At 49.9% G+C, this 25,213-nt stretch overlaps 1 long non-coding RNA gene across 1 annotated transcript; it reads right to left on the minus strand.

The window, feature by feature from the left end:
* Positions 1-17,736: 17,736 nt before the first annotated feature.
* On the minus strand, positions 17,737-21,920 carry LOC141571312 (uncharacterized). Its single transcript, XR_012496077.1, has 3 exons — positions 21,554-21,920; positions 21,086-21,189; positions 17,737-20,440 (listed from the first exon to the last, which is right to left on the minus strand). It is a non-coding gene; the product is annotated as an uncharacterized LOC141571312 (long non-coding RNA).
* Between the last annotated feature and the right edge of the window lie 3,293 nt (positions 21,921-25,213).

Raw genomic sequence — 25,213 nt, forward strand, 5'->3', positions numbered from 1 at the left:
CACTCAGGCTCCCAGGGACTGGCTCGACCCGCCCTGCCTCAAACACATTGCTTCTGTCTCTAGAACACCTTTTTCCATGTGAATTTGGCCCAGTACCCTACACATGCTTTGATCCAGGCCAGAGCTCAGCCCCGGTAGAAGCACTGGCTCCAGACTCCAGACACTGCGTTTCTCAGTATAGAAGGTTTGGCTTGGAGTTTGTACTCCAGACTCCCCATCTTCCCAGAGCCCTTGCCTCCTGGATCTACTTATCTGCCTACATCATGATCCAAATAGGGGATCGTGGCCTAGAACACAGGGACAGAATGATAGAGGACAGAAGGAGATGCGACTGCCCCACGGCACACAGCAATCCCACCAGCCAGCTTGCTGAGGACAGCCCGTGCCCAGAGACAGCTTGCAAGATGACTGCACTCACTGTCCCCACACCCACTATCCTACAGATGCTCTTGAGAGGTGCTGTGGGTGCAAACTTCTTTTACAACCACGAACCTAATCCTTGCAAAACAGGCGCCTTTACCAACACAAATAAGACATATCCTCGTGAATCACAGATGGCCCCAGGCTGGGCGTCTGAAAAAATTCGCATTGTGACTATCCCCACTTCTCTGACTCACAATGTTTTGATTTGCACAATGAATTGACTTGCCCCCTCCAAGAGTCTTTATGAAAATCACATAAGTATGTAATATATATGGAAGCTCTTTGTAAACTGTAAAGTGCTGTAACGACAATAATTGTAACTACACCTAACAGTTACTCACTGTGTGCCGGCACTGAGCTAAGCATTTCATATATACGAATTCCTTCAAATACCCCCCAAAACCCCATGAGGGCGGTATTATTATTATCCCCATTGTAATGATGCAAAAACTGAGGCTATGCAAGGCTAAGGGACTTGCTTAAGGTCCCGTGGCTAGTAAATGACAGAAGTGGCCATGCCCTCAACCATACAGTGCTGCTCATGAAGGTGTGGGGTGAGGGTCTGTACAGCTCAGAAAACAGAAATTTGGTCAGTGTGGCCAATGGGTCTTGTGGTTGCAGGAACTCGGGGTCAGGCTGGCACACGAAGCCATTGGGGAGGGTTAGAGCATTCCTTTCCCAACATGGTCTTCCTGAGCAAAGGAGAAAGACACACTACCCTCCAGATTTGACCCAAACAAATAACTAGATACTAACCCAGACTCTGAATTTTGGATGTGGTGTTAGGGTTTGAGGCTGTGGAGGCTTGAGGGTCATATAACCCACCAAGTTGAGGTGCCTTGTTCAAGGTCACGTTGCAAATAAGAGGCAAACAGGGGACTAGACAAATGGCTCTGCCACCTCCCAGCTCAGGGCTTGTTCATCACATCAGATCAGCCTTTGCAAGGTGTAGACCACATCCTGTGTAAGAAGCATCTGGGGACCCACGCTCAGATGTGGGGTCACTTCAGCGTGCTGCTGCCTGCCCGGAAGTGAGTCTGCACTTTAAACAGATGCATAAGTCTCTGACATGCCCCCTCCCCCTTGTCCCCAAGGAGATGAGGTGAACCAAGTGCTGTCCTTAGAGGCCTCTCTTTGCCACATGGACTGGAGACAGCAGGGCTGCGCTCCATGTTTTGAGGATTAATTTTAAATGAGGGACTGGAGAAAAGGCCACCCCATGACAGTGAATGAAATCTATCTCCCAGGCATACACTGCTACTTCTGAACCTCCACACAAGTCTTCAAAACCACCTCTCGTTTCCCCAACCCCCAAATATTTTTCCAAGTGTCTTTTCCTCTGTCTTTCCAGGCCTGGTCCAATCCCAGGCAGGTCCTTCAGTCCCTGTGACAATCCCACAGCACCCCTGAGAAGTATTTACAGAACATGGTGTGCTGTTAGCCTCCTAAGTGCAACTTGGACGATGGAGTCCTGGCCCCAGCCCGTGCCCAGAGCTGGGGAAGAGGCGTGTTTTTAAGCCAGGAACCATCACTGCATGTGCCCTGTGCCTGGACCCAGGAACTAGAGTGGATGGGCAAAGAAGTGGCTCAGAAGACAATGGGTTTTCATAGAGTAATAGTCGGATTAGAGTGCAGGGTTGGGGGTAGGTGGGGTGATCCCCGACTAATGGTGGAAATACCACCACTACCACTCTGCAAGTTTGCAAATTTGAGGGAGGGGAGTAGGTATAAGAAATGAGAGCTACTGATATCCATCTCACCTTAGTGGGAATTAGTTTATCCAGTTGCTTTCAAAGAGTCCTCAGGATACACAGCAGGTGCATTTGAAAGAGAGCCACATGGAGAAGATAGCCTGCCTCACTCCGGAGGGCAGGCTTGTGGGCGAGGGGAGCACCTCAGCAGATAAAAACTGGGAAGCTCAGGGGAAAGCTCAGGATGGGGAGAAGGGAGCTTAGACACATAAAATCAAGGTAAGCAGAGCAGCCTAAACAAGATTTCTGCTCTACACCCTTTCCAGAGCAACGCGGATTATAAAGCGGTCCCTTAACATTTTGCTGAGGACAGACTCCAGCAGCGGTAACGATCAGTTATGTGGATGTGTACTTACCATTGCCTGAACACGTTTCATATCCTCAGAATAAATCCAAAATAGGCAGCGGCCTCTGGGTCCATCTGTCTGGCCCAACACCAACAGGACAGCCTAGATCAAAAGGGCCAGGTGAGTTACGGAGAAGATGAATGGAGGGGATATTTCTGGAAAATCAGAGAAACTTCTTTTGACTCAGGAAAGAATTATTTCCTCTGTCTCCAAAGGTTTGTAGTGATAGAGGGAAGTTTCCAATTTCCAATAATAATGAGACAGATTTTAAAAACATTCTGAAAGATATTCAAGGCAACTGTAGTAAAATGTTGGGAATAAAGTCAATACAATTTCTCTACCTGACAACATTAATATTCAAGAGATGATTTACTTGACCGTAGGTGATTTTCATTATGCTCGTTTTTTCTATTTTCCATTGTACATTTTTAAAAATTAGTGTCACTTGGCTGAACAGAGCAGGCAGTGAAGTACTCAGATAATTTAAAACTTTTAAATATATACTGTTTTTTTAATTCTAAAATTGTTTAGGAGAACTAGTCTTGGCTTTCAGAGACAGGAATTGCTTGGGAGGTCCACTTGTTTCTACAAGGGATGCTAGGAACAAAGCCGGCCAGGCCAGGGAAGCAAAAGGCTCCAGATCCAGCCAAGTTGTTTACCCCGGGGCATGGAAGCCAGAAGTCAGTCAGTTTGGGATTCCGCTCTATCTTATCCACCCAATCTTATCAGGTGGTAAATCTGTCCTTTGATCTTGTCAACAATGTGGAAAGTTGGAGACAGCTGCCACCACCCCTAGTCAGCAGGGCCTCACCATTCCCCCATAAAACATTTATGAAACCTGTAATAAACAGGCCTGATAAGGAAGAGGGCTCAAAATTTCCAAAGTCAGCAGCTCCACAGAAAATGCCCTTCTCTGCCTCCAAGTTTCCTTTATTTGAAGAGCAAACACAAACCATCCATTCCCACTGGCCATAAAGTTTCTGAGCAAAGAGTTTCACCTGAGATTAGCAAAACTTGTTTGGAGCATTACCCACATTCAAAAACCACCTCCCCCTCCTCCCTTCCCGAAATTCTCCACAGTTATGGGTACGGAGGGGCAGGTAAGACAAAGGGCTGGGGCTAGCGCCACAATAAAAATTCAGTCCAGGAGAAATAAAGAGTCATTTAATACCACAAAGTAAACTAATAGTCTATAATTGAGAAAAGAGAAGAAGGGGTAGCATTTTAGTAGCACATCATAAAGTATAACTTTGGACATGTTTATTTTAACTTCTGTTTTAATTTTCTGGGGGAATTAATGGAGCTGTCTGAGCTTAGCAGAAGTAGACAGGGTCCTAACAATTGCCCCACCCTTGGGGAATTTCATCAGTTGACTTTCTTGGGCAAGTGTCAAATGACTTGAGTTGCTTAAACATGAGATCTTCAAAGAATCAGAAATAAAGAAAACCTGAGAAAGAGAGGGAAATGCCAGGAGAGATGCTGTCTCTTTGGCATACTCCAGTGAATGAAAGAATGAGTGATGCCACAGGCATTGGAGGGAAGAAAAGACAGCAATCAGAGCTGAGAGAGAAAGAGACAGGAGCAAACTTACTTACCTATTTCCTCTCATTCAAGATAAAAGGCAACTGAGCCAGAGGATAATTGAATTGATTGGGGGAAAACCACCCAGGTCTTTCATCTCTTCTACCCCAATGAAAAGACCAATTAAAGAGAAAGAAATGTAAATAAAAATAAAATAAAAAGAGAGAGAGAGGGAAGCAGGAGGAGGACCCTCAGGGAGGGGGCCTGCTGAATGAGACACCCCAGGCTGAGCAAGTCCCTGCCTAGAAGCCTCTCCCCTCCAGAATCCTAAACTGGGAGAGATACTTCCTGTACCGGCCTCCTCAGGGTCCAGCTCTTGGGAAGTTCCGCTCAGTTGTCTTCCTTTTCCCCAGCTACCTCATTGTTTAACATAAAGTAAGTCCTTGCACATCCTTACACTTGGCCGCTGAGCAACGGGGGTGTTGTGTGTCCACTGTGTGCTTTCCATTCAATGTTTCTGTGTTCAGGATGGGGGAGGCCACCTTGATTAACCTGGCAAGCACCTGCCCCAGCCCTGGGCACCTGAAGCTGGTGCTCATGGTGGTCCCGGGGCTGGTGCCCAAGGGTAGCTGCCTGGAGGCCCTCCCATCCCCGTGGTCAGCTTCTGCATGTCTGTGGCGCCTATTTAGACTTATCCAGAGCAATGCCCAGCAGGTGGGCTCCATGGGCAGGTGGGCTCTGCTGGACATTACTCTGCACTCACTGGGGATAAGGATGCCTAGGCTGGTGGAAGAAGTAAAGGTGGGGCTCAGCTGTGACTGGGTACCAAGGATATGCAGCTGGAAGCATCTAAGCTGCCCCAAAGTGCTGGTCACCAGCATTGGTCAATAGTGGCCTGACCAGAACCTATTCAGGTAGGAGATGAACTGATCACCCTGGAATGCGTAGGACCCCGTTAGTGACTAGGTCATGTTATTTAGCATCATAGTTGGAGTATCCTGAGAAGCTTCTGGACCCAGGGACCAGGACTGGACTTTCATGGAGAATGCAGCCCTAGTGGCCTCCCAGGAAGCCCCACCAGATGTGTCACTTCCTGTGCATTGTCTCCAGGCCACAGGACTCCGGGCTGGTGAAGCACAGCCTTGGGGAGAGGAGGATCCTGGCTGCTTGGGGAGGACTGTGAGGGAGTCAGTGATGAGGAGAAAGTCTGCAGTGACCACCTGTAAAACAGGTGCACAGGTGTCCGCAGGACAGGGGGCGGTCCCAGCATTTCCCGGAAGTCAAGAGACCGGGAAGTGCAACGGTCAGGGCGCAAGCTCTCTGTCACCTGCCCAGGTTCCATGCCGGCTCTCACACTTACTGCTTCTGTGACCTTGAGCCCCTTTGGTCAGTGTTCATGACAAATGTCAAGCGGCGCAGACTGTCGGTTGGAATTCCAACCCCCCTCGCCACCCACCCACGCTCCTGCTGGGGCCCTTAGAGGCAGCTGCTCCTTCATTGCTTCTCAACATCCAGTGCAATAAACTCAGAGGCCCCATCCTGTGGAGATGAAGTGTATTTCTCCTTCCCCGCTGCCCCCACCCCTGCACTGCCTCCTCCCTCTCGCTCTGGGGCCTCCTAGGGCTCCCAGCTCCCGACCAGCCCCGCCTCAGGCGGTTCTATTATCTGCACAGACTGTTCCCAGGCGATAATGCTAATGCAGCTTAGGTCAGGCGGAGGGGAGCTTTGTGGACCAGAGGTGCACACTTTTTTCTCAGCTCTTCGCTGCTGTTTGCTCACCTGTCATTTCAGCTTTGTGACAAGGCTGACATGAAAAAGGGGAAAGGGCAAATTTTTGGCAGGAGAGGTAATTTATTAGAAGGCTGCTGGCTATAAACATGCCCATTCGGTTTTTGATTGCAGCCCAGGGCCTGCCACGTGGCCGGGCCCCTGTTAATGCATAACCAGTGAGCGCCCCACTTGAGACAGGTGCAGAAATGTGGTTTCACCTGGGTCTCTCCTTCCCACTCCTCCACCTTGGGCGACCTCAATCTTTGCTTGGGAATAGAGCCACTGAAAAGGGAAGGCCAGGACCCCTGCTCTCAGTTCAGCAGTTATAGCCTCTACCTGTCCCCAAAAGGGCCTGCTCCTCTGGGCCTTGGTTCTCCAACAGTGGGCAGGCATGGTCACCAGACACAGGTGTGGTTCAATGTATGACCTCCAGGCGTGGTGGCAACGTGTTAAAGAAAGTGCAGGGTGAATATGAAGGAGTGATGGCTGAGAGCTGAACTTGGCCAACTTGCCAGTGATTCCACCTTCAACCCCAAACACATTTCCTGGAGGAAGAGAAGCCATGTGCCAGTGCAAACTGGACACGACTGAGGCTGGGGGTGATGAAAGACTCACGTTTTTAGAGGAAATCAACCTTTTAGAATTTATTAGAAGAAATGTGCAAAGAGTGAGGAGCCAAAGAAAGTAAAGCCAGACAGATGTCTGTAAGCCATGTCCAAGGTGCTCAGGGTGAGTGGTGGCAGTGAGAGCTGCAGGAAAGGGAAGATGGGTCTTGGACGCACCCAGGAAGTCCAATACTAAGAGCTCTTCCTGGAGCCCCCACCGGCTTACAGAGTGAGACCGGCAGGGGGCGGTAGAGAGCCCAAAGGCGGTGGGAGCCTGGGGTGGGGGTGGGGGTGGGAATGCTCTAGACTTCCGTGGTGGGAACTTGTCTGTCCTTTCCTCCTGGACTTCGTCCTATCAATGGCCCACTTTCCCCATCCCTTTCCTCCTCTTTCTCATTCTTCTGGTCTTCCTTAAAGGTTTGCCGTCAGGGTCAAAGCCAGATCCCTGAAAACCATGTAGTTAGTCATCATGTCTTGCAAAATTCCTGTCTCCCTGGACAAGCCCTCACTTTACAAATGTGGTGTGATGGGCAGTGACATGGGGTCACTGAGAGCCTTTCTGTGCACCTTGGGCAAGGCCATGACCTCCTAAGCCTCAGTTTGCTCACTTTGCAGTGACAGTCAGCCATGGGATGACTGAGATGGCACCACTGGCATGACAGAGCCTGACATGTTGCCAGGATGCACCTCTTGCTGTCTACTGCCTGCCCCTCGGCTCCAAACAATAAAAGAAGAAGACAAAATCAATGCCTTTCTTGTTAAAGATGCCAGTATTGCTGCAAAGTGCTTTGGAGTAGAATTAGGTGGCAGGAAGCTATGAAAAATCGTGACACAGGTTGGAAGCCATCAGTGGCTGTGTGGATGTCACAGAGCAGTCCTCGGGAACAGTTGAGGAAAGAGGTCATTTAGATGACAAGTAACTGGCTGAAATAACAAGTTCCTAAATGACACCAAATCCAGAGTGAAATTGGTGTTTTCCAGAAAACCTTTTCTTGAAATATTACATACATACAGAAAAGCACGCAAATCACAAGTAGACAGCTAGATAAACTCGGACCAGATGAACCTGCCTGGGTAGCCTGTGTTCAGATTAAAGAATGGAGCATGACCAGCACCCAGAAGTCCCTTGTGCCTCCCAAGGGTGACCACCATCCTGGCTTCAAACACCACAGAGTTGTGCCTGCTTTGGAATTTTATGTGAAGGGAATCATACAGTAAGCTCTCTTTTGTGTCTGCCCTCTCTGGTTCAACATGACGCATGTGTGGTTCGTCCATGTGGTGGCCTATAGCTGTCATTCATTCATTCTCATTGCCGAATCGTATTCCATTGTGTGACAATCCACTGTATCACAATCTATTTACCCGTTCTACTATTAATGGGCACGAGGGCTATTTACAGTGTGGGCCATTATGAGTAAAATACATGTGTATGTACGGTTAGTGGACATACGTACACATTTCTGTTGGGTACACAAGCAGATGCGGCAGGGGGTCTGTAAAGTTGTAAAGTTAGGCAAGCCATGAGTATGGAAAGGGAATGTTTGTATAGTATTGACTTTTAATGTAACCTGGGAGAGAAAGATAACATGCTACTAACATGCAGGCCAATGGCTCTTAAAACTCTCACAGCTCCCAGCAAGTGGGCCATAAATGTGGCTCGCTGGCAGAAATTGAGTGCGAGAGCATCTGGGTTACAGTACTGTTGGGCGGTGGTTCGGTGCTGGGCAGAACTGCCTGGAGAAGGATGGAGGCATTGGTGTTACTGGCCTGGGATTGGGTCACTCATTCCCCTAGGACTCCAGCCCCAGGGAGGGAGCAGGAAGTGCAGGTTGTATGAGAATGACATCACCACCTCCAGCCCCCACTCCTGGGTGTTGGAGGCTGCAGACACTCATCTGAGCCTCCACCTCTCTGTCTCTGACCTCCCTCACTCTCCTGGGCCACAGGCAGGGCAATTTCCCTTCACACTGTGTCTGGTAGGTTCTCCCTCTCTGGCATGTGAAGTGGGACCTTCCAAGACTCCCCACCCCATGGGACGTCCCACAAAGAACCTCCTCACTCTCTGTGAATGAAAAAGGAGTAAGTTTCCAGTAGGACGGGTGCCTCTTTTTAAAAATATCCCTGTGGATATCTGGAGTTAGCTGAGGATTGGAGGAAGGGGGCAGTGGAAGAAAGGAAAACGGAAACAGGCAGCGCTTCACAGGGGGTTTCCATCTGACCCAGTGACAGCTGCCCGCAGGTGAAGTCAAAGCAGTTAAGGCCACTTTAATATGGTTCAGACGCATGAGACCCGTATGCAATTCAAACCTGGCAGCTAAGCAGAGGATGGAAAAAGAGAAAGCCAGAGCCATGTTGGAACCCCGGCCAGGGGCCAGCTGTTCCCTCTTCTCAGCAGCTACCACTAGTCCAATAAAGACTCTGCTTGGGCTCCAGCTGCTGGGAAGAAAGGCAGCCATGCTCTTTGCTCTCTCTCCTGAAGGGCCACACAGGGTGGCTGATGGCGCTGGTGCGGGAGGATGGGGTGCTAAAGAAAAGACCATTCTGTACCCGTAGAAGAAATGTGATGGGTGCAGGTGGGTTCTGAGGAAAATTGGGGCTCCCCAGGTGGAACAGTTAACCTGACAGTGAGGCGCTGTGCCCTCTTCTCAACCGAATGTGTCTGGATCCTCTCTGGGGACACAAGACCAATGGCATCTCAGGGGATGCGTCTTCCCCTTCAGCCGTATTTGTGAAGTTCGTGGGTCACAGACAGGCCTGCTCCAGACTCCCGCTGCTGTACAGCACTGGGCCAGCCTGTCACAGGGTACGGACCACCATCCTGAATCTCCAAGGCGGCGCTGATGTACTGACGAGCCCCTGCACTTGTAGCCAGCACTCCCCCTTACTCCAGAGAGCAGAGAAACGTTATCTAACTCATCGAAATGGGCCTCCCTGCAATAGTTCACTCCGTTATTATTTTATGAGATTTTTATCACTGGCAGCCATAAGATTAATAAAAATTGAGGGTAATAAAAGAAATCACAGAGGAAACTAATGCTGTCAACTATGTAATAAAAGGGAGGAAGCAGGCTTTGTTTGTAATGACAAATTCTCCTTGTCTCACAAAGCTCAGTACTAAAGCCCAGGAGGAAGGGACCACGCGGCGCCTTAGAAGAGCAGACAGCACACTGGTTCCAGGTAACTACCTCTCAGTGGCATTGGAACTGGAGCACTCTCCTCCAATGCACCCCGGGGGACAGCAGGGGAAGGGGTCTTCTGGCCTAGTCTGTGTCTAACCCTTCTCACAGCTCCCCTGAAGGAAGGTGCTTCCATCAGTGTCCCCACCCTCTACCTGCTTACAGCGGCCAGCCCAGGACCTGGGTCCACAGCTGTTCCTCTCTGTACTCACAGCCCCCACCCTGTCTCCTCAAAGAAACCCATGGGGCGCCCTCCACACCCAGTCTGCAAAGCCACCTGGGAAGCAATGTCCCAGCAACCTGCCCTGTCCTCTCAGATTTCCTGAAGCTTCCTGGGGGGGACCTCTCCTTCAGCATCTCCTAATGGCTCCCTTTTGCCCCTCTCTTCACCAGGTCTACACAGCGGGGCCTAAGAAGGCAGCACTCTGACGTTGGTGAGGCGATGGCCGTGGATGAGGTGTGGGTGCGACGAGCAGAGAAGGAAGAGGAGGAAACCCATGCCCAATCCAGCTCTGTTCCCGTCTCCTGCCTTCGTATAGCCGGTGCCTGAGCTGAGGTTTCATCCGAAAACTTTCTGCTGAAGGACATGAAGCTGTGGACGGGCTGTGACGCCTACACTCGGTGCAGCCTCCATGTCCCTGTCACTCCACGTGGTGGGAATGACTTGTAAAATGTACACCAGAGGGGAGAGGAAGTATATTTTGAATCACTCATGTTCTCTGGTGCTGTACAAATCCTGATCCCCATCCTAACCTGATTTCCCAGCCACACAGATGTGGTGGTGAGCGACTGCTGAGCTCAGTGTCACCACTCTGATGTCCCTATATTTGAAAGAGCCCTGAGCTTGGAATGGGGTAAATAAAGGAAAGGGGAGCCCAGCCCCAGTCTGCGGGAACTAACTTCAAGGACAGTACAGAATCATCTCAGATTAAAGAGAATGTAGAGTGTGCCGTGCAGACCCCACTCTGAGGCTGGTGTGCACCCTTAGGTCAGGCGAGGACAGATGCCACTGTCCTAAAACGGAAGGACATCTTAGGCCAACAATAAGAAGGACAGCCTAGATCAGGAGACCAGCTGAAGGGCAGGGTCTAGGAAGTGACCAGTTAGGGGAGGAGATGCGAAAGCAGACTCTGGGGGCCAGAGATCCTGGGGCTAACGGCCGTGAGACGGCATAGATGAGACAGACGGCTGGAGAGGCACACCGGCATGGCACACCGAGGTACAGAGTGGCTCTTCCATAAAACCCAATTAGTTTGGGGCAGTCATTTGGGCAGATGACCTTGGTACCCTCCCCAACTTTATTTAATTACTAAGAACTTTCTCATGGTTATCAAGAAAGCTAGGAGATGCTTGTGGGGAAAGTCAACTTGCTTTTAAAATATACATCTCAAACACCCCTGGCTTGTGTCAGCTCCTGTGTGGACAAATAGAGGAGGAAAAAGAGGACACCATGAGGGAGAGGATCTCAGAACAGGATACACAGGCAGGCCCCAGTGTTTGGACTCTGAGCAGAGGCCCTGAGGATGATGACCGTGACTCATCGGCCTCTTTGTCTCTCCGACTCTGAGGATTCCGTCTCTGGGTCTGGGCTTCCTGGGCCCTGACTTCCTTTCAGCGCTTTCTCCAGGAGGAGCTGTGGGGTGCTCAGCGCCAGGGCCTCTCAGCGGCTTGGGGCAGAGGGTGCTGACCACGAAATGGTCCAGTTTCCCAAGAGGGTCCTGACTCCTGTATCCAGCGAAGGCTGAGCTGCGGCCAATGGGCCACCTATCAGTGTGCAATCCAAACACCAGCCAAGGCCCCTTGACCAGTAATAAACCCAGCTGGCTGCAAAACAGGCCAGAAAGCCCGAGGAAACAGCCCTGCCCATGTAATGATTAACCGGCAGGAGGGGGCCCTGGAGGTCACAGTGATAATGAGAAAGTTTCCCTGAGCTATCTCAAGTGCAGAGGGCCCAGGGAGGGGCCCTGGCTGGCGCCCAGCTCTTGGGCAAACGCTTCCTGCCCCCTCCAGTGCGTGCTCTTTTCAAGGACCAAACACTACGCCTCCCCACAGGAACGGGGAACTGACATCACAACCCCAGCAACACAGGCTCTAGCAAAGTCCACGGTAAGGACGCCAATAGGGGCGTATTCCCAGGAGGTAGCTTTTCCCCAAATCTGAGCCAGATAAGCCCTTCCAAGAAGATGGAGGATTAGTGCTTATCTTTATTGCCTGGCACGTCCTAAGATATTGAGGGGCGCTCTGCTTGAGTGAAACTCAAAAAGAATTTTCAGTGGGAGGTTCTGCCCTCTGGTTTTCTTACTAGTGTTTTCGCATCTGGCAATGGAACTGTCCAGCAACTTACTTCTGAAATTCCTACACAACTTCAACTGTAGAACTAATGCCTCCATTTAAACTAATGAGCCTACTAAGCCCCTGCTGTGTTGACCTGTGGTGCTTAGCACAGAGCTCAAAAGAATTCTTTTACTGGGGAGGCAAAGCCAAATAATAATAATAATAATAATAATAATAATAATACTATAAGATGAAAAGTGTCAGTGAAGCCTCTCAGGATTCTAGGAAATCGCAGTGTCAGTTGTGGAGCAATGGGGCCTCCTGATTTGCAGATAGAAGTGAAGGCACAAAGGAGTGACTCACTCAAGGGCACATGGTTGTCAATGACCAAGATGGCGCCATGAGCTGCTGCCCCAACTCTGGCTCCTGTACCTTCTACTGAAATACTCAACACGTTGGCGGTGAACTCATTCACCGACAGGATCCTACATCACAGACATTTCCACACCGTCTTTCACTCCTTCTTCAGCTCCACCTCCAAGGTGGAGTAACCACCTCCACATCAAGGTGATGGTTAGAAGCATCATTTCTACCTAATACTGAAGCCAGGAGGCTCTTCCTGCAGTTTTTAAATTCTTCACGTTTACAAGGAGCCATGTATCGTTCCTTGAGAAAGCTGGTACCGATTCCCATGGACATACCCATCCCATGTTACACAAAGCTGACCCAGGACATGCTCAACTATCGACATCCTGTCCTGTGTGAACAGGTAGCCATGCTGAAGTAAGACAAGCACCCAGTTTCGGAATCTTCTTACTTCCGGTGGCCAATCACTGAGCAATGTTCTTCTTTTATTTGTTACCTAATTCATCAAGTAACTTCTATTAAGACACCACCCAGAGTAAACCATTTCTATTTCTAGTCAGTGTCTAGTAAGTAAGCCAGTTTTCACATTTTTCAGATGTGTCTGATAACCCTGATCTGCTTTTAAATATGTTACACTTTAAAATGTCCACAACAGTGTGTGCTCCTGATGAAAATAACACCACCATCTGTACAGTAAGGATTCTTAACCAAAAAAAATAAAATAAATTTTAAAAAAAATCAAGTTTTCAGATCTAACTGCTAGTTTATAAGAAATAGAGAGTGGAGGGGAGGAATGTTAAATGACACCCAGGATTGCAGTCGGCAGCATCTGGAATGTGGGAAACTGTACATCAGTTGATCCCTGTTATAGCTGGATGGTGGGTACAGGGGGTCATTGTATAATTTGCTCTGCTTTTGTGAATGTGAAATTTTTATAGTAAAGGGTTAAAAATATGTACACGTGTTCTGCACATACACACGTACACAAATCCAAAATACCGTGTTTCCCTGAAAATAAGACCTAGCGAGACAATCAGCTCTAATGCGTCTTTTGGAGCGAAAATTAATATAAGATCCAGTCTTATTTTGCTATAAGACTGGGAATATAATATATAATATAATATAATATAATATAATATAATATAATATAATATAATATAATATAATATAATATAATATTAGAGTCTTCTATTAATTTTTGCTCCAAAAGACGCATTAGAGCTGATGGTCTGGTCAGGTTGTATTTTCGGGGAAACATGGTAACATTCAATCGGACACCTCTCCATAACCCATTGTAATGGGAGACAGTGATAATGAAAATCTGAAGAAAGGACCAAAATTTCCACCTCACTCTTTCTCACGCCTCACCTTCCTGCTGGTGTCAATGCAAGCCTTCTAATATGTGCCTGGTGAGCAGCTTAAAGCGCAGTCTCCAAGCCCCCTTCCCTGAGACCCATGAACTAGTCCCATTACTGAGCACAAGAGATGAGGTTCATCGAAGGCTTGTGACACCCTCGAACATCACTCTCTGAATCAGAATCATGACATGGTTCCAGGAAACACTGAGCATGGGTGCAGAGGAAGATGCCAGCCTGCATCCTCAGATCTGGGTTCGAGGTCTGACTCTGCCACTCGCCAGCTGAGTGGTTTGGGACAAATCATTTAACCTCTCTGAGCACTGATGTTTTCCTTTATCAGAAAAGAAGAATCATTCGTTCATCAAACACTGGTGGATGGGAAGGTGAAGTACACAACAACCCCTGCACTCTAAGAGCAATAAATAAGCGCAAGGAATCTGTCACTCAGGCTGAGGGACCATTAAGGGGTTCCGAGCTGAAAGGATCACTGCTCTGTATATCAGGGAAGGCTCCCTGGAGCAGGTGGCCTTTGAGCAGGATCCTGCCACATAGGAGTTCAGCAGGCAAATAGGAAGAGAAGCCTGAGCCAGCAAAGGGAGCCTGAGCCCAGGGCATAAGGAGGAAGTAGTATGGGGTGTAGGGAGGGGAAGGTAGGGCCCAGCTGGGAGGTATGGATGCAGCCTAGTGTTGGAGCCTGTGTGTACAGCAAGGCGGGACATTAGGAGACTCTGCAGGAGAGGGAAGGCTTATTCAGGATGCTTCTTTAAGAAGATTATTATAGAGAGGATGCATTAGGGAAGAAAGTCTTGGTTCTATTTATGTCTAGAAAGAGAAAAGGCCCCACTCAGCCTCTCTATGAACCATTTCTGATAGTAAAAAAGAAACAAAAGTGCCTGACAATGTAGCAGGCTTCCTTCTCTAGGAGTTGTGAGTCATGGGGTTTGGGGAGGAGTCCACAAACCATGTGTGAGAGAAAGTACAGCTGGAAAAAGGAAATACATCAACCCTCAAGTGCAGACACAGTTCAGAGTGAGACCTTGAGACCAGCTAGAAAATGCCTCCTCCTTTCTCCCGTTCCAGAGATATCTCTTTGCATCTTGCCCTCGTTTGTTCTGGAACCAAGTTCTCCAAGACCCAGAGGACAGGGGGTTGGTCGCCATTTCTGGGTGGCTCAGACTGACCAGAGGGTCACCTGGGCCCTGCAACCAAAGCCTCCATCCCTGAGGGGGGGGTGGGAAGGAGAGGCCACCCCACCCCTGCAGCCCTGGACACTGCTTTCATTATCTTTCTGGTCTCTCTGTAGCAACTGACGTTGCAAAATTAACGTGCACACAAGTAAAAAAAATGTAAAAGAAGTTTTATAGGGGTGTGTCAGGCCGTTTACTCATAAGCATGTTCGTTCTCTGAGGTATTTGGCAGCCTGTAAAATTGGTAATTTGATGAGATTTTCTCCTCTCACTCTAAGAAAAAAATAACTGCAGTTAACTTGGTATTCTTTTTCTTAAACTCCAGACCCCCCCAAATCCTCAGAGTGGAGAGCACCCCGAATTTGCATTTCCCCTTGTTCCCTGGGCAAGTGAAGGTGTGGAGCCCCCTGCCCCCGAGGCTCACTGCTCCTGTCCCCCAGCCTAGCTTCCTCTGATGCTCAGAGCTGTGTGACTCCAGGAAGGAGCTGTGGGCAGCTCTGACACACTGCAGCAACTGTGGGCTGCAGGGCCACATGGACTCACGCCAGGAAACTGGAGTCTGATGGGGCACACACAGTGACCCTGACCCCTGTGTGCCCCTGCATCTACCTCGGGCTGCAGGGCTGTTATTCCTGATGGGCAGCCCAGGCCTGGCTCTCCTTCCTGGTGATGAGGGCCTGTGGCGTTGGAGCAGGTGTGCCTACTGTAGGGGTGCACTTACTGTAGGGGTGCACTTACTGTAGGGGTGCATTACTGTAGGGGTGCACCTACTGTAGGGGTGCACCTGTAGCCTCCCTGGCCCCCCTCTTGCCCATGGGGGCCCATAAGCTCCGGTCGGTACTGTTTCACACATTTAGTGTAGTGATCTTCACCAGATTACCAAAACCCAGATTTTCTAGCAAAGGTGGTCTTCCTATTTCTAAAACAAACAAACAAAATCCCCTTTCTTTAGAGTAACATTCCTCCAAATAGTAGGATACCCATTGTAAGATGTGAAGAATTTCAGGAGCCGGGAGAGGCAAAATGCCTTGTCCTTTTTCTTCACAAAGTTCCAGTAGCAGAAAAGGGCCCGTGATCCAGGGCACTGGCTACAGGAATACAGACCCCAGGGAAAGGTGGGTGCCCGGGGGGAGCCACCGCGCAGCCCTGGCCAGTGTCACTGCGCAGCTCTTCTGGGAGCCTCTGTGCCAATCACACGGGCCCCCCGGGGAACAAGAAGTGAGAGAAGGTGGGTACAAAGGAGCCAGTGGTGGAACAGCGGTGGCCAAGGTGGAAGCCAGCACGCTGAAGGGACCCTGCCTGTTCCCATGCTGCCCCCAGGATGGCAGCTGGCCGAGGACCCCGCAGTGGACTCAGCTCCCTCCCGCCCTCCCAGTCCCCACTTCCGCTCTTGCCCTCAATGCTCTCAGGCCACCTCCTCCCTGTGTAGCTCCTGAAAGACAGGACTGCCCTCACCACAGCAGAGCCCAGCACTGTGCTTTGCGACAGAAGGTGCTCAATAAATATGTGCTAAATGTATGAGCCTTACAAACCAATCACCCATTTGCTGCAGAGCCTGGCCTTGCTTGTTGGTAAGGACCACCGGTTCCACGCCCCCAGGACACACACGTTGGCTGTCCTCCAGCCCCCAGGCGTGGGCTGGAATACAGAAATGACCTCTCCCTCCCAGCAGACCCAGACAAGCCTTCCTTTCAGCCCAGTCACGCTGCACAAGGGCCTGAGCTCAGGTGCTGCATCCACACGTGGGCATTGCCACGTGTTCACAGAACCAAGCCTGTCATGGGCAGGCCAGGGCCCTGGGCCTCCAGTGAGGCCTCCCAGTTTCAAAGACGGTGTGAGGACAGTTGTCACCTGGGTAATCATTCAGTGGGCACAGCAGAAACTGGCCGTTAGCTTTTGTTGGGGCTTCCAGGGAGCAGCTGTTCAAACCTACCCTGGTCCCGCCCCTTCCAACACCCCGTTCCTCATCACTGCCACCCTTCCTATCCTCCCTCAAACCCTTTCTGAAGTTCGGATGACAAGGCTGCCTCTGTTGGCCCATGTTCACAGTCCCAGATTCCCACTCTTTGTTTTTTTATTAGGTGTGTCCTCAGAGTCCTCAGGGGTGGCCAATTCCTCTTGGAGCCTCTAGAGCCTATTGTCAAGCAGGAATCAGGTGTTATGGAGTCCAGGAGGCAGGATGCCCAGGGGGACAGAAAGGGACAGCAGGGGCAGTGCTGGCACGTTCACCAGACGTAAGAAGGATAAGAAATCTTACAACGCAGTTACCAGTCCCACAGACCCCATGGCAGCAGCCAAGGAGAGTAAGAGAAAGAGGACATGGACGTGGCAGCAAGGTGGTCACTAGATGGGTGATCCCAGGCTGGCCATGAACCTCCTTGGGCCTCGGCTCCCTCATCTGTAAAATGGGATAACAATAGTTGCTATCTCGGAGGGTTGTCCTAAGAATTAAATGAGGTTATAGGTATGATCCTTATGTTTATTTAAGAATATTTCCTAAGCACCCAATCCTGCCAAAGGCATGGGAGGGGAGGTTAATTACTGATACCCTGGAATATGCAACAAAACTTCAAACTCATTCTTTGGCTTGGAGGCACTGGGAAGGAAGTCAGCAAAAAAGCAATCCTGCCGCCCTGGGCAAGGTGCTCTGATCCCTTTGTCTTCCTGCATAGGGCTGCTGCTCACCTGTGGAAGACGCCCCTGACACAGCCATTCTCTTTTTTCTAACAATTTTTTTTTAGATTAATTTTATATATATATGTATATATATGTTTTTTTTCTTCCTATCCATCAATAAAGTCTTAAAAGCTATTTAACGTCCATTTCATTTTTATTAAGTGTCTTGGTATAACATACTCAGGACAAAGTGTAAAATTCATTGATTATCTAGAAATTTTTCTTTTGTGGGTGGGGGGAGGAACAGGGGAAATAGCTCCTAAAAGGGGTAGGTGTCTGCTTCTCGGTTCTTTTGATAAAAGTGTGGGTTCAGCTTCTGTGACCAGCTAGGCAGGGGACTATGTCCCTGCTACACATGCCCTTTTCCCACTATCATACCCTGACCACTTGCATGGGCTCTGGGCCCCAAAGCCTGGGCTCTGGGCCACCACTGCACCCACTGCATCTGCCACCTCTCTTCCTCCAATTAGTCAGGACTCAGGGAACCCAAGAATATGCCTACTACGCGCAGCACCTTCCCTTCTTGGTTTTGATAATAAGCCTGAGCCCTCTGTCTTCTGCACTCACCCCTGATGGTCCTGAAGACCTGACAGCATTTCCTTAGCTGGAGAACCTTGTACTCACTTGGCCAAGAACTGGCAAAATGGAGTCCTGACCCCAAGGAAGCAGGAAAGACCCAGAGGCAGCGGCCCTTGATCCTGCGGAGATCCTGTACTCAGAGATGCCCAATCACCCACCTCTGCCTGGAGACTCTCTGCTGAGCCCCAGGGACTCTCACGGAAACAGTAGGGCTGAGGGTCACTGAGGGTGCCATCATTTTGTTGAGAACCAGAGTCAATATTGATAAGGCATACTTAAAAATGGCAGCGTCGAGGATTTGGGGATCCCCACCGAGTCCGGTGGATATCGACAAACACTTCTGGGTTTGCTTGTTTTAAACTCAGTTTCATGCTTTGGTCCATGGGAAGCACAAAAGCCCCACCGGCAGCTCACACTGTCCGTGAGTCCTGCTGTCTCCTGATTCCTCCAGACAGCTGCTGCTCAGAACTACCTCAGCACCCTAGATGTCTGTCCAAAGGCTCCCACCTCTGCCCTGCTTCTGAAACCCCAGACCAGACCTGAGCCCTGTGCCAGCAGGAAAAGACAGTTGGGAGGCCAAGCAAATGGTTGAATCTGGGTGCCATGTGTAAGGGGGTTCCTTAGACTAGTCACCACGTATGTGCATGCTTGCATTTTGTAGCAAAAAAGATTTTAAAATAAAAAGACCATTGGTGGATCGCCAGGGTTATGGAGCACAGCACAAAGCTATTAAATGGTTAAAATCATGATTCGTGCTTTTTGGCCACATGACACAGGCAAGGCTGATACTAGGCATCCCACGTGCCTTATTTCGTGTCATTAGCACACCAGACCCACAAGGTAGGCTCCCAACCATTCCACACTTTGTACATGGGGAACTCATAAGGAAGTGACAAGACCACATGAGATGCCATTGTCGCTGAGCCATGGACTTCACAGTCACTCCCTGAGGACTCACTATGGGCCAAGCCAAGACAGGTGACCACTGACGCACTATATTGCTATCTTGCCACCTCCATGGGGAAGGCACAGTGGCCGTCCCCACATCACATGAAGGAAGGAAGCCGGGCTCGGGGAAGTGGCTGCCCCGAGGTCACAGGGCCAGGAAAAGGCAGTGCAGCATCCACACCCTCCTCGCCCCCTGTCACCCTGGCTGGCTGCCCCTGCAGTTACCCGGGCACCAGCCGGAGGCCTAGGCAGGTCATGGCCTCAGGCGGATGCTGAGGCCTGTGAGGCGAGTGCCACTCGGAGGCCGGCTCCCTCAGCACACACGCAATGCAAAACTCCTGGGTTGGGGTCCGGGAAGCTGTTTCACAAGCTCTCCAGGTGATTCTTAGAAGCACTAAAGTTTGTGAGCTGTAGCAGTTGCGTTTCCCTGGCTGCTTGCTGCCTATCAGACATACAGGTGTGCGTTCTTGGGAAGGAGATGGAGGACAGACTCCCAACATATGCACAAGGCGTATCTCCGGGGGCTGAGCTGATGGCGGCTTTCATGCTCATGGCATTATCTGTTTCTTCTAGGATATTGTTTGACACTCGAATAACTCAAAAAGAGCCGGAATCTTTATGCCTCTCGCTTGCAATGGATGAAGGAAAAGCAGGATGATCATCATGGATGAGGGGACAGGATGTGGCAGCCAGGGGGACAGTCACTCATTATGACTGGGCACTTTCTGGGTTCACAGGGCCCCACGGACGTGCCAGGAAGGGAACTCCAGTCTTGTTTGTGTGCAACCATGAGAAACTGTTTTGTGGGCACAGAACCTGGTGTGAACACATTTGTTCATGTGGGACATTTCTAACAATGGAGATTGAAAAATAAGAAGATTGTCAGTGGGTCCCCCTGCTTCCCCTGAAGGGCTGAGTTTTGGTCCTGAGGACTGTACGGACGGTGAGGGACTCTGTTTTCAATCTTGTCCAGTCGCCGTTTTCAGTCTTCAGTTGTAGAGGGCACAGCCCACCATCCCATGCGGGAATTGAACCGGCAACCTTGTTGAGAGCTCCCGCTCTAACCAGATGAGCCATCCAGCCGCCCATTCAGCTGCCTAGAAACTCCCAGACTGTTATCTGCCCTGGTTTGAGGGCTCTCTCCCTGGGGGCAGGGAATGGGTGAAATGACCCTTTGAGGACTTTTCCCAGCTTCACGTCCACTGCGCCTGCGCAGCTCCCCACCCTGGAACCGGAAGCCAACAGCTTTTGCTCATGAACCCGTGTGACAGACCAGCATGGCCGTGACGCACTGGCACGCCCGCCATCGGAAGCTCTTCCAAGCTGTCCCACACGTCGGTCACCGTCCACAGTGGCGGTTGGAGCTGTGATAATGTGAGGTTGACTAATGACCGGACCGCTCGAGTGATGCTGGCTCTTCTGTGAAGGGCGAGTCTCAGCCACCACTTGGTCTGCTGACCTGGCGCAGAAGGGACAGACACAACTGGTCACCGAAGCACACTAGTCAGAGTATCCGTTTCAGGACCAGTGACAGTCATTGGCTCAGACTGAAGTAACTGCTCGGTAAAACTTGGGGCGAAGGTCACCCTGACCACCAGCACTGGGGCATTTGCGCACGTGGGGTGAGCAGAGTCAGCCTAGATACCCAGGCCCTGGAGGGAAGTGTGGGCTCCAGGCTCCAGGAGGGCCCTCTCCCCAGCTGTGCCCTGGGCAGCTCTGCTCACAGTAGGGACTCCATCAGGGAGCCATGATCCATTGCCCAAACTCCCTTGGTTTGTCCGTTTTTCCTATTGGCAGCCATGTTTCAGTTAGGAAGGCAGCTTTCTACAACTTTCCTGCTCAGCTCCTGCTCTCTTTCTCTTCCATTCCTATTCCCCTCCCCCATGCCTCACCCCAGGTGCCGGGGAAGGGGGCAAACACAGGCAAGAGCAGGCACCTCCAGCGCCCTAATCAGCCCTCTTATCTCCTTCCTAAAAGTCATCATCAGCTATATTGTCTTGTTGAGAAATCAGAAGGGGAACAGTTGATGAATTTAAAGGGGTGACCAGGAAGACTGTGGACCAAGTCCAGCCACTCCCTCTCCAGTCAGGATCCAGCCACTCACCTGCTCCAGTGACCGCTGCTGCCATTCCCAGGGTCCCGGGTGGTGTGTGGCATCCACACAGACTGCCTCTGTAACTAGGACCCACGGCCCTGCAGGATGGTGGTCTGCAATCAATTTATAATGGTCATTGTTTCCACAGAGATCTCTTTCTCCCCATCCAACTTATAATTTAAATTGTATTCAAGGAAGCAGAGCTGTGTGTTCTAAAGCCCAAAGAGTGTAATAAAATCAAGCTAGATAAAAATCTGGAGGAAAACTGGTTTACTCTGATGTGTTTTTCACCTTACAAACTGCTACATAAACAGAGCACACACGGCCCCAGGAAGTTTTATGGCGCCTCCTGTGTGTGCTGCCCAGAGCTGTGTGTCCGCATCGCTCAGCCTCCACAATTTAGCTGAAACTGCAGAGGTAAAAGGTAGCTGGGCCATCTGTCCCCACATCCACCTGGGAGTCGCGTGGCTGTGTTACCTGTGCTTCTGGGAATCGTAGCTCTTCAGGGACGGCAAGCAGGTGGCCACGTCACAAGCAGCTCCTGTCTCTGGCTGGTGGGACGCCTTGATCCAGCAACTCAGAGTGCACTGTTTCCATTTTACATCTGTTGGTTTTCACGAAACACATTTCATCCAGTCTTTCAATCTAACAATTGGTATTTCATGTTAGTCTATTTGTTCCACAGCCATTTTTGAAGGAGTAAAATGATTCTGATCAAATCTGAGAACTTGGTAAGCAATGTACGCTTTGGACTCAAAGGTGGTTCCCTCCACCATCTTGAATAAAATGGGAGAACCCAAAAGTGTCCAAATACAATGCTTGAAAGATTGTTGTGGAATTTGGTTTTCTAGTAGGTTTTTAAGTGGGTTCCCAAAGCGTCAGAAATACTATCAGGAGATGGTCTAGTGCTGGTGGTATAAATGGAATGAGGAGGTAGGTTTTACCCACCCACCCAAACAGGTGTGCTAGCCACCCAGACCCTGTACCCACAGTGGTGGGGAGGGAGAGCAGGGTTTTCAGAGGAATCCTTCTGGGAGGGCTGAAGAGAAAGGGATACCAACTGCCTGCAGAGTTCTAATTAGTCTTGTTAAAGGCAACAAAAATGTAAGGTTGTCACGACCTTGTCAGCAGCCTTCATTCAAAGTTCTACCTGAAGCAAGGCTCCACTCTTTACGAAGAACTGAAGGCGAGAGGTGCCTCCCCAACCTCTCACGCTTCACAACGGCAAACTTATGCCAGGATTCATCATAGAAGCTGACATTGAAATAAAATGGAGGGACTCTGCAGGAAGCCGGATTCTTCAGCTCTGTTCCGTATACAACGAGGGACCCACAGTTTTCTTACAGAAAGTCTACATACAAAATTCCCTTCCAGTTGAGTCCAGTAGTGCTCAAACTTATGTGTGTCTAAGAATTAGTCTGCAGAGTTAGTTAGCCAAGACCATTTCACTGTGCTTTGTGGGGGTTCAAGGGAATTGCACAGGTAATTTTGGTTGGACACATTTTTTTTAATTGAGTAATATTGAGGAACAGTGTGATTTTCTAGGACCCATCAGCTCCAAGTCAAGTCATTGTTTTCAATCTAGTTGTGGAGGGCGCAGCTCACTGGCCCGTGTGGGAATAGAACTGGTGACCTGGATGTGCTAAACACTGTGTTCTAACCAACTGAACGAACTGGCCACACTTGGACATGATTTTTTGAACCTGACCTGCATTTAGGTGCCCCCCAGTGGGGCATTTGGGAAATTGATAAGTGTGAAGTCCCCACTTGCTCTGTTCTCCCAGGACGCATGTCTCCCCAAAACCTGGACTGTCCATCTTGTGTTTTCTGCTACTTCTGTTGTCAAATAGAAAGAAAAAAAGCAAGGAAAAGATCAATACATCAATAAGAATCTCATGCCTGTAGATTTAGGAGATTTTTTTTTCTTTCCATGCCTTGCATAAATATTTCCAGGTCAAAAAATAATACATCATCCTACAATTAAAAAAAGAAAGACAGGAAGAACGGAAATCCACAACGCATGAAACATGTGCCGGGCGCCGCTTAGTCTGCGGCCGGCCCAAGTTTATCTCTGACGGTCCCCTGGCAGTTTGAAGCATTACAGCGCACTGATAACCAGGAATGAGTAAGCACTCCAGCCGTTCAGTGTCACCCTGAAGCACCAATAAAAAGCTCATAACTTCTGTGCTGCTATGGCTTCGTTCTGTGGCCAGCATGCTGATGAAGGAAAGTTTACACATCTTCGGGTCACACACGACTGTTTAATCAGCATTCTCCTGGCCTTGGGCAGGTCCAGCTCCAGGGTATCCCACACTAGCTACAAGGCCTCTCAATTCCTGGAAAATGGAACGCAGTGAACTGAAAATTCCTGGAGACAAGTTCCTCTCAAAGCTCAGCCCCATCAGCATGAAATCAGAAGCTAAGTTGTTGGTGTCCCAGAGGATCTGAGGTTCTGAGAGGAGCCTTCTCCAGCCGCTCCTGTTGGAAATGAGGACCAAGGGTCTTCCAGGGTGAGAGGCCTCAGGAGATTTGGGCCAGTCAGGGCTGAAGCCCCGGAACCAGGAAGGCAGGCACAGCCTGATCGTCCTGGCTGAAGCAGAGGTGGTTGCCGTTTTTAAAAGCAACATCTGGGGGAGATATTTTCAATTCATTTTAAAATTAAAAGACTAGGGCTGGCCCGGTGGCTCAGGCGGTTAGAGCTCCGTGTTCCTAACTCCGAAGGCTGCTGGTTCGATTCCCACATGGGCCAGTGCGCTCTCAACCGCAAGGTTGCCAGTTCAATTCCTCGAGTCCCACAAGGGATGGTGGGCAGCACCCCCTGCAACTAAGATTGAACACGGGCACCTTGAGCTGAGCTGCCTCCGGGATGGCTCAGTTGGTTGGAGCGCGTCCTCTCAACCACAAGGTTGCCGGTTCGACTCCCGCAAGGGATGGTGGGCTGTGCCCCCTGCAACTAGCAATGGCAACTGGACCTGGAGCTGAGCTGCGCCCCACAACTAAGATTGAAAGGACAACAACTTGACTTGGAAAAAAAGTCCTGGAAGTACACACTGTTCCCCAATAAAGTCCTGTTCCCCTTTCCCAATAAAATGTTTTTTAAAAAATTAAATTAAATTAAAGGACTAGAATGAGATCTCTCGAGCACTCCCCCTGCCCACCACTCACACAAACCCCACCCCTTGGTGCTCACACAGCCCAACTCAGGCCCCAGCACTCCGTACACGGGGCTGCCCCCCCGGCCCTCCCACAGAGTAGGCTTCTGGACAGCGACACTGACCCTGAGGCTGCAAGGAGGCTTCTCGGTGATAATCCTGACCGCATACTTTTCCTTCTTTATTTCTTTATGGATGAAGAAATAGAGCATTCCCAGTCCCCTCGGGGTCCCCATGTCCCTTCCCCGTGCCAATCACTACACCCTCCGTGCGCCCAGACTGGAAAGAAACGCTACTCTGATTTCCGTCACCATAGATTGGGGTTGTCTGGTTTTGAATTTGGTGTAAATGGAATCACACACCATGTACTCTGTGTATCTGGATTTTTCCCCTCAACCTTACATGTGTGACATTCATCTATTGGTGCTTTTCACAGGTGACTGATTTTTTTTTTTTTTTTTTTTAGTGAATGGTCCTTGTATGGCCCTCATTCCTTGGCTCTTCCTGCTCACCCTTCTCCTCCTCTGTTCAGATCAGCATGTGAACTTGTCCTCACCAAGGGATTTGGTAAAGATGGGAATGCTGGTTACATGCATCCATGTTGCTACAGAGAAAATTGATGTCAATGCGCCCCCTCCCTACACAGACTTGTATCTCCCTCAGGCTCAAAGGCTCTGGTGGGGATCCTTTTCAGATAAGGGCTTAGCCACAGCTCCAGGAATGTGACACAGTGCGGTAAAAAGCCTCTCTGGAAATGCCTCCCCTGAAGGAATCGCACAATTGGAGAGGAACCAACTTGGTCCTGGGGTCTATATTCAGATGTTAGATGCTTGCACTACTACACTCTGTTCTTGGGGTGGCAACCAGCAGACAGAAATGCCATAGCTTGCTGTTGGCTGTGAAATGAGTTGGAGTGTGAACAAGAGGTAATTATTAAAGAAAAAAAAAGTGAAAAGATGCTCCCTGTGGCCAACTGCAAAGAAAG

This window comes from Rhinolophus sinicus, linkage group LG04 (assembly GCF_036562045.2).
Source record: "Rhinolophus sinicus isolate RSC01 linkage group LG04, ASM3656204v1, whole genome shotgun sequence".
Taxonomy (NCBI): domain Eukaryota; kingdom Metazoa; phylum Chordata; class Mammalia; order Chiroptera; family Rhinolophidae; genus Rhinolophus; species Rhinolophus sinicus.